Source organism: Uloborus diversus, chromosome 2 (genome assembly GCF_026930045.1).
Source record: "Uloborus diversus isolate 005 chromosome 2, Udiv.v.3.1, whole genome shotgun sequence".
In the NCBI taxonomy this organism is placed as follows: domain Eukaryota; kingdom Metazoa; phylum Arthropoda; class Arachnida; order Araneae; family Uloboridae; genus Uloborus; species Uloborus diversus.
In genome coordinates, this window is record NC_072732.1 from 98914844 (window position 1) to 98924867 (window position 10024).

The 10024-nt window shown below is 34.3% G+C and overlaps 1 protein-coding gene across 1 annotated transcript in view; it reads right to left on the bottom strand.

The window, feature by feature from the left end:
* LOC129235300 (serine/threonine-protein kinase 40-like) overlaps window positions 1-9784 on the bottom strand; it is an 89396-nt gene extending 79612 nt beyond the window's left edge. The window contains exon 1 of the mRNA XM_054869030.1: window positions 9748-9784. The gene's annotated coding sequence lies outside the window, so the exon portion shown is untranslated. The remainder of the gene's footprint in view (window positions 1-9747) is intronic.
* Between the last annotated feature and the right edge of the window lie 240 nt (window positions 9785-10024).

The window sequence follows — 10024 nt, forward strand, 5'->3', positions numbered from 1 at the left end:
CCAATAATGAAAGCCACTATTTAGCCAATATTGGCTTAAGATCGGCATGCAATAATGGCTCAAGAGTGTGATAGCAATATTGGCCAATATTGTTAAAATGTATCCCCTCCATGCTTCCAATATTGTGAACCATTATTCAGCCAACAAAACGCCAATATTGGCTTTAGATTGTCATGCAATAATGGCACAAGATTGCAATAACAATATTGGCCAATATTGTCAAAATGTATCTACGCGCTTCAGCCAATATTGGGTGCAAATTGTACTCCAACATACAGCCAACGAAGTACAATATTGCGCCAAGATTCAATGCTACTTGGGTACCGTACTTTTTTCATTCTAAATACGAATGTTAATGAAATATAATGACACCTAAGAGTAATGTTCCACCTAAAGTTTGTCAAGACAGAAAGAAAAAGAGAGTTTCTGACTATTAAAGAAAAACTAAAGGTTCCCGATATGCTTGAACAACTAAAAAATGCGTCTATTGTCAATTAAATGCGATAATATTAGGTGTGAGTGAATCTTCAATATGTACAATTAAATGTCAAGATAAGGAAATTCGTAAAAGTTCGCTGAGCAAAATGCAAAAATTATGAAAATGGAAGCTCCTCGTTAAGAATTGAAAAAACCAAGAAGAGGGGTGTTTCCAAAAAAGGAAACGTTATAAAAGAACTAGCGAAGCAACTGTACTCAAAAATACCTTAGAATAACGATTTGACCACGCAGCATAAATCAATCAACATCCTCATTTATTAAAGTTACAAATATCATTACTGAATCTACTGCACAGTATTATTATAGAACTAGCAAAAAATACCCGGCGTTGCCTGGGTCAGTAATAATTATTAGAAAAAATCGTTACTTGCTTTTGTTTTCTGTTTTAAGTGAAAGAATTTAAAACACATCTTTTTGACGTGATTAAAAATCGAGTTTCTTCCTTACCCATAAAACTAAAATAGCAATAAGTATAAAGAACAAAGTAGTGTTGATTTAGAAACGAAAGCACTATATTTAAGCATATACAAATTTAAAAACATGAAATTAATCTTCTCATGTTTAAAAAGATTAATCTGTTGATACTTTTTTTTAACATGGAGTCTAAAACCTTCTCTGTATGGCTAATGAAGTACGAAGTGATTAAAAAAAAGTAGCTGAGCTCGTATAATCCCCTTATTCTTGCTTTAGTTATTTCGGAAAATTTTAATCATTGTGGCTCTTGGTGCGATTTTACAAATTTGCGAAAGTCGTTTCGGGGTACCTTCGATGATGCTCTCCCATTCTGTCCTTACTTTGTAAAACGATATGATATTAATTTTCGTTACAGAGATATCGTCGCCAGATGCTGAGATATTTTTGGTCACCATAAAATGGCGCTAAACAGTTTCATCCGAAATGTTACCAAAATAAGTAAATGTGATTGCTTGAAATTGTGCAAAAAGGAAAATTAATGGAAGTTTTTGTGCTGTTTATGGATTTGCCTAATTTAGTTGCTGGATTATTTAACACAGTAAAAAAAGTCTTTTGAAAATTCTTTGATTGGCGATATTTTGTTTACATGGTGAAAGCTGAGAAACATTATGACGTAGTCTTCGGCTTCAAAAACAGCAACGTTAAAAAAACTGCCAAATGCATCAGCTACGGAAATCTTTCTGCAAAAATTTTGGCGATCTGCTGGTTGTTTGGATAATGAGTAAGTGTTCAATCAGCATAAATAATAATAAAAACCATTAATTACATTAAAGTTCCGTTTAAATGGAAAATCATCAGCCAAATCATGTATTAATTGCCAATCTTGTGCAAAAATCTTACTTCAAGATTTGACTTGAGAAAAGCCTTGAACAATCACGAAAAGCAAAGAAAATCAACAATACAACAATTGTCGCTATCGACAGGGAGTTGAGATGATACACTAAATACTGTATTGAGTTGAGGAAAGCCTTCGAACATGGATCTAAAAAGCTCATAACTCGTTTTTATTCTACTTAGAAATTTCGAACAGGTGCCATCTTCAGCAGAAAAATCAGAGCTTTCGATGGACATATAATGTAAATATGTGCAAGTATTTTTTCATCCCAATATTAGAGAATTTATACAAAAATTGTGTTTTATTGCCCCCCTAAGGGGGTTTTGCCCCCCATAACGGGACGAAAACTACCCTTTGTGTTATTCTGATGCATAAGCTATATTATTGTAAAGTTTCATCAAAATCCGTTCAGTAGTTTTTGCGTGAAAGAGTAACAAACATCCATACATCCATACAGACAAACTTTCGCATATATAATATTAGTAAGATATCATTTTATTATTACTACGTACGGTACTGGTTTGTTTTATGTCTCTTTCCCGTTGATCACTAGTTTTGTGCATCGTAACATTATTTTATGCTGATTAAGACAGCTTTTTTAAAAATAGAAATAAAAATTCAGTTCTTTATGTAGGAAATGGTAATGTATAGTTAAGGAATGGTTTAAAACAGTTTGAGGTGGTGTTAACAAATGTCTAAACTAATTTGATATGTTTATAAAAAAAAAATTACGCATTCCCTTTTTCACAACGCGAAATTTCGACTTACACGAGGGGTCTTGGAACGCATCCCTCGCGTAAGTCGGGATTCGACTGTATTTCACTTTGCCTCATGTTTCCCTAGTTCTCATTTCTGTGTTTTTTTTTAATTATTATTATTATTATTGAGAATGACAACATGTCTTTTATATAACCTAAAAATTATGACCTACTTTGGCCCAGCGTAAAAACTTGAAAATATCCGCCAGGGTGATTTAGAAAAGTAAAGAATAGCTAAAATTAAGACTCTAAACAGGAAAAACTCAAGAAAAAACCTGGAATTCTCGGCAATGGATAAAGAAACGGATTGCAGACTCAATTCATCAGGGCTTACTTACATGGCTTTCAAGGCAGTTAAATAAGTAAAATAATTATCATAGTCGCAGTAATACTAAACATTTCATTACAGTCGACTCCCACTACAACGCGATTCGACTTACGCGAAAGGGCTATAACGCGAATTTTTCACGAGTAACGAATTTTTGAGCTGACGCGAATTCCTCGTCGACAATATGAATTTTTTTGGAAGGAAGTATCGGCTTTGTATTGGCTACTAAATATCGATTTCGTGAAACGTTATTACATCTCTTTATCATCACTGACAGCGAAAGCTCTCACACGAAACTAGTCTACGCATCGTTTTGTTAGTGCATCAAATAACCACCTCAGCAACTTTCTTTTTTTTTTTTCATTCTAATTATTAAAGTTGATGAAATATAATGACTCCTTAGTGCGCTGTTTCCTCCAAAGTTTGAAAATGGGAAGAAAAAGAAAGTTTCTTCCAAAAAAAAAAAAAAAAAAAGCTAAGATTCTCGATATGCTTGAACAACTCCAAAACGTCGACGGTAGTACAACAATAAGTATGAGTGAATCTTCCATACGTACAATTAAAAGTCAAAACAAAAGGATATTCGTAAAAGTTCAGAACTTAGTTTTAATATTGAAGCTTGCAGAGTTGTGTCTAAGCCTAAGCAAAGCAAATACAGTGGCTCCCAAAAGTCTTCGTACACCTACGACTTTCAACGAAATAGGCCTCTATCCATTGGTTAGAATTAATATTTCGGAATAGGTATTTAATTATAAGATCTATGATCAATTGTTAACAAAACTACATGAAAAGTTTTTAAAAAATATTAAAACTTAATTTTTTAAAAATCAAAAACCAAAAAGTGCCGGAAATTTTATCTCACAAAAGTCTTCGTACACTTTACAAAATGTCTATATATTATTGAATAATCTAATTTTTGATTAAGTTATTAATAAGTAGAATATCGTATAGTATTCATAACATCTTTTAAACCTCTGGGAATAGATTTCATTCTTTTTCTTTCTTTTTTTTTTTGCGTAATTTCTGAGTAAGTGTTCAACCACACTTCGAGTCGTACTGTTTCTAGCTCGATTTTCGTTTTAAAGCTCTATTTTCGTAATCTAGCCCCCAGATCTCTCTAAATACGTTACATTAAGTTAAAATCTGGAGATTGAGGGGGTATTTTCTAAACTTTAGGACAATTTTCGAGGCACTAGACGCAAACGTTGAAAACCGTGTGCTTCTTATCGTTATCTTGATAAAAAAACAAAGTAGTTTCCAATAACCAAATTTTTGGCTAAGAGTTCAAAATTGGTTTTTAAAATATTTAAAGGAACAGCATGATTCATTATTTCATCAAAAAATTACAAACTACCAAGTCCTGATGCTGATATGCACCCTCACACTAGAACACCTCCACCGTCCTGATTAACTAATCCAACTAAGTTCTTAAGATTAAGTTCCCAATTTTTTCTTCTACTTAAAGTTATGCAACAATTTAACCAGAAATGTTGAATTAATTTTTATCTGTAAGTAAGACGTGAATCTACAACGTTTCTAGCTTATTTATCATTGATTTTGCGACGAAAAGCGTAAGCTTTCTGTTTTTCGCACGACCAAGAAAATTTCTGCGGGAAGAGGTCCCATTTAATCCAGCTAATCAGAGAACTCGGAGAACAATTTTAGGTGAAAATTAAATGTAAAATGTTTCATTTAACTCTGCAGAAACTTTTACAGCTCTCAAATGTGTATTTTTCATAATTTTTTTCAACTTTAAATCTCCGATCACGTTTTGTCAGCTTTGCCGGTTGACCTTTTCTTACCTTGTTTTCGGTCCGATTCCTTTCTTTAAAGCATTTTATCAAGCACTTTACTATACAAACAAAAAAATTAACTAATTTAGAGACATTTCAAACCAATTTACCGCTACTGTGGGGAAAAAAATTCAAATTTTGCATGGTGTTTGCGGTTTTTTACGAATACCAGCCATTTTACAGTAATAAGCACAATATTAAGGAATAAATAAGCAAAAATTAAATCCAAATAACTTATGAGGGTCAACACAATGCAAAAATATTAATAAAGCGGCATATGATAATTTTAACTATGAATTTATTCGAAAATATTTGAGTGTACGATGATTTTTGTGGTGTGTTATTTCTCTGTCTCTTCGTTTTCTGACCCATTTCAAAAAGAAGATCCGTCAATATTTTTAAAAAACCAATGGGTTGCATTTGGAATGACATAGAGATGATGTGAAAAAATATTGGACTTCATATTCGAATTCAGTTTCGAGTTATTTTGGTTTTACTAAAAAATTTCAAAGTGTACGAACACTTTTGGGAGCCACTGTATGTATCATGAAAATGGATGCTGCTCTTGTGCTGTGGATTAAAGAGATCAGGAAGAGAGGCTGTTGCATAAATGGAAACGTTATAAAAGAAAGGGCGAAGCAAACGTATTTAAAAATGTATTAAAAAAGAATAACGATTTGATCATGGAGCATAAATCATCACCATCTTTATTTTTCAACTCTTGAATATTATTACTGTATCTACTGTACAGTACTGTTTTACGCAGCTTTTATTGTTACTACATAATGTGCGTGCCGTGTTGTTTTAAACTATGTCTTTCCCTTCCATTGATCATTCATTTTGTGCGTCTTAAAGTATTTTATTCTGAATAACGGCTTTTTTTATTTTTTAAAAACAGTAAAAATTCAGCTCTTTATGTAGGAAACTGTAATGTATAGATGCGAAATGCTTTAAAGTAGTTTAAGGGGTGTTTAACAGTGTCTAAAAGAATTTGGCATGTTTCTAAAAAAAATGTATACGTACGTTTTTCTATACTACGTACGTTTTTTCTACAACGCGAAATCTCGACTTACGCAAGGAGTCTTGGAACGCATCTTTCGCGTAAGTCGGGACTCGACTACATTCTTGTCAAACCCAACAAAGAAAAAAAAAATCGATGAAAAAACGGATGCAAGACATTTGAACAGATGATCTATTATTTCAGCGGCAGATCATAAACACCCGATAACAAGCGGCCTATCATCGCGATTATAAGTCATCGTCATTGGACTAATAACACGCTCTCTGCAGTGTTGTTTATAGAAACATTTGGAAGTCCGCATCCGCAAACTGATTTATTAACCACGTTCTGGAGCCTCGACTTCAGCGCTGGACGACGCTCTGTCCTTGCACTTTATAGCTTGAAACCGGAAGTCAGTCAAATTGCTTCCGGCTCACACTGTGAACAAGTTTGTAGAGTGAAACGAAAAAAGCCGTAGCGAATTTAAAAGTGAAAATTAAATTCAATAATGAAGTCTCAGACATATCTCCGGGGCAGGGCAATACCCTCCAGGAGGATGCTAACTGCCCCCCCCCCCTCGGAGAAAAAATTCGTTTTGCCTTACCATGAGAAGTTTTCTTTTATCCTAAATGAAAAAAATGTGGAAATAATATAAAATTCTGAAATTTATCTGGAGAAGACTGAAACCTATCTCGAAAGGGGGAAGAGGGGCTGTCGGTCTCTGTGACCGCCATTTTGCCACTGTCAATGAACAGACCCTCTCTGTCATCAAACTGCGTAAAGCACCCCCCCCCCCCCGGTAAAATTCAGGCAATTAATAATTAATGTTAGACGGTGAAAAAAACAAGAAGAAATCTTTCGTCTTTTTTTCCCCTCTTTTGTCTGTTGTCTCTTTATTGCTGTTCTGATAGGAATAGGGTGGCTGGAACTATGGCATACCTATCTAGTGAGATCCTGTTGGTAGGCTTTGTTCTGTCGGTATGGTCCGGTTCGGTACCTTAGGACATGTACTCTGTGGGCACTCTTGCTACAATCTGGTAGGAAATCAAAAGTATCCCGGATAACAATCGCTGTACGGAGAGGGAATGAATAGTCAGCTGATTTGAGTCATCTTTGGCGGACTAATGGAAGTACCTATGTTCGTTTCTCTTTTGTTTGAAGTTAAAATTATTCAGAATGGGAAGTTTTTAATTCATTTCTTAGAGAGGGGTTCGTGCCCGACTCCTTAAATATGCCCTTTACCCTTACGAACTCTTAAAATGCCCTGCCCCCTTAAATATACCCTTGACCCCCTCCCAAACTTTTAAAGTGCCCTCCCCCCACATCCCAGATCAAAAGATCTGAGAGAAATACTGATCCTTGTTACGCCTTGTAATAAGTTTAGTTTCAACTCAATATTGTTCGTCTCGTGTGTCGGCACCTCTGCTGCATTGTTAAAACAATAATCGTTTTGTTTTGATAAGTTTGTTTTGACAATTTAATTACATTAGTTTGCAATGCTTTGAGAGCAACTAAACTGGATATTCTGTTGATCCTAATTAGCTATGGAATTAAGTAATCTTTTGCGAGTATTTTAAAAGAGAGTTACAGATTTTTGGTTTTCAGTTTAATTTCAGTTAAAGCATGAGAAGGCATCATTTGGCGTCCGTGTAACAGGACTTGTAGCAAAAAACTTGCAAAAGCAAAGGGTACAGGACTCGTAGTATTAATTTTTTTGCAAAAAGTGAAGCGAACAGGTATTATTTTGAAGAAAATTATTTGTTCAGAATTGCGTAGGATATTTTTTTTTTTTTTTTTTTGCTTTAATAATGCCTTATATAATACAAAAGCGTCAAGTGCTTCGCTCTGCATTAACCCGTTTTTTCCAATAATATTGATAAGCCTTTAAAAAATGAGGACATTGGTAATACAGATAGTTGCGAAATGTTCACAGAACTTGAACTTCTTTTTGATGAATTAGTCGCCTTAAATGAAGACATTTTAAGGAAAGTGCTTGAAGATGAAAAAACCAAAGGTGATTTTGAAATTGAAAGTTGGACATATGATGACTATTTGATATTGAAATTTGAAACATGTTTCTTTATACATAAATCTTGAGAATGCGAAAGTAGGGTTCTAATCTTTCGCAACTTTCCCGGACTTGACACCGAATTACGGTACAGTTAGAAAAATGAAGCTGAGCACCTCAAATTGCTAGCCTAGGTGGCACAAGACGACAACAATGATGTTACTCCCGGGCCGCCGCGTCGTGAAAAACGAAAAGCAGCTTCGCAACAACAGAGCGGATGCTTGTTTCTCCGCAGTGGCCTGACTTAAAGCCCTCGATCCAAGTGGCGACACGCTCCAGCGTCCGCCATTTTGTGTCGTTCCGCAACTTTCTCCCTATCTCAACAGTAGAAAAATAGAGTTTCGCTCATTGAAAAGTATCTTTTTATCAACGAATGTTTACAGATTTTTAATCGTAACTTATGTAACTGATAATATACATACAAAAATGTTGAATTTTACCTTAGTAAAATATTTTTTTTAATTATTAAACCGAATATTAGTAAAAAGGTGTTTTGAAGAAATTTTCGACTATTTTTAAGAGTAATTTCTTTTTTTCCCCCATGTAGACCTTCTGAGTTATAAATTACTTGAAGTGTTTTAAATATGCGTTTTATTATTAGAAAGTTGATGTAGTAGAACCAGGGGCGGATACAGAAAATCTCTCGGAGGGGACCCGGGAAGTTGAATAGCACCTTCTCCTTCTCCTTGCCACATACGATGTTTCATAACAAAGTTTTCATTACTTTATTTTAAAATGTCTTATTTTAAATTTTTTTATGATCCCTTAAACTAATGATCCACTTCTAAGAACATACATATTATGTACCAATATATTTTGAATGTGGACGTAAAACATCTTTAACGTTTCAAGCCAATTAAATACTAAACCATAATAATGTTACCGAAATGCTATACAATTAGTGGTTTTAATTTTAGGAACAATGTCGTAATGATTATAACACGAGGGCAAGGTTATTCAATAAAAAATATACCCATACCTCATTTTTAATATTATTTTATAGTATTTTAACTATAAAATATTATTTAATTAAGAAAAGCTTAGCTATTAAACATATAAGTTTCACTGAAAAATTCAGGGCAATTTCTGTGTGGATTTCGAAGAGGTTGCTGATTGTTCTTGAAGCCATGATACAGTTGAGATAACATATTCATATTACATGCCGCCTCCATTAATATCATGGCTTTCTCAAGAAACTACGATATGATTTCTTTCATTTTGCATTTTTTATAAGCTGAAAAAGAAAAAGCTATTCTTTCGCAAATAGCTTCCTGGATCAAAATAATTCTTTTAGGCACGCCTGCACATTTTTTGAAGAATGTTAGTTATTGATTCCATCAGAGAAAAATTAATGGACGAATCGCGAAATTACGTTCCCTTGAATTCAAAACCAGCGAGTTAAATGTATAAATGTATTCTGCCACTCTAGGACTCCAGTATGACTTCATTAGCAAATAAAAATGCTATTATTCAAAATATGCTCTATGTGTGTTTTGTGTTTTGTTCAATTAACTACATAAAAAACGAGCTGATGTGTGCCTCACATGACTTCCTTTTACTCCATTTTAATGTCATTTTCCCATTATTGGCAATTTTAATGTGATTCAATAGTTTAATCTCTAAATATTAAAAACGATGGCCAAATTAAAACCAGATAAAAAAAATCGCCAAATTTTCCGCCAAGTTGGCGACAAAACTTGGCGACCAAAAGACTGGCGATATATCGCCAAGTGTCCGCCAAATTGTAATACCACTTAAGTTTGCATTGATATTAACAATGATTTCCCCCCAAAAAGGTGCAAAAGACCCCCTTAGGAACATCCGAAAGCAACCAAAAGGGGAGGTGCACAACTAGACCCCACTACGAGTCTATGTACCAAATTTCAACTTTCTGGACATACCATTTTTGAGTTATGCGAGATACATACGCACATACGCACATACGCACATACACATACGCACACGCCACGAGCAAAAAAGTCGTTGTAATTACCTCGGTGATGGTCAAAATGGATATTTCGCGTGTCTATACATTCTTAGGCACTTTTCCGCATGTGGTCGAATCGAAAAAAACTCAACATTCATTTGGGGGAGCAAATGAAATTAAGGGCGATTTTTGAGTGAAATTTTTCCAATACAATACTTTTTGTAAAAGGAAGTAAAATACAATGGAGAAGCCAATTAAAAAATAGTGAATAAAATAGTTAAATAAATTCATCCTTTTGGGGGGAGAGGCACGGGCCTCCTGCCCCCCCCCCTTAAATCCAGTA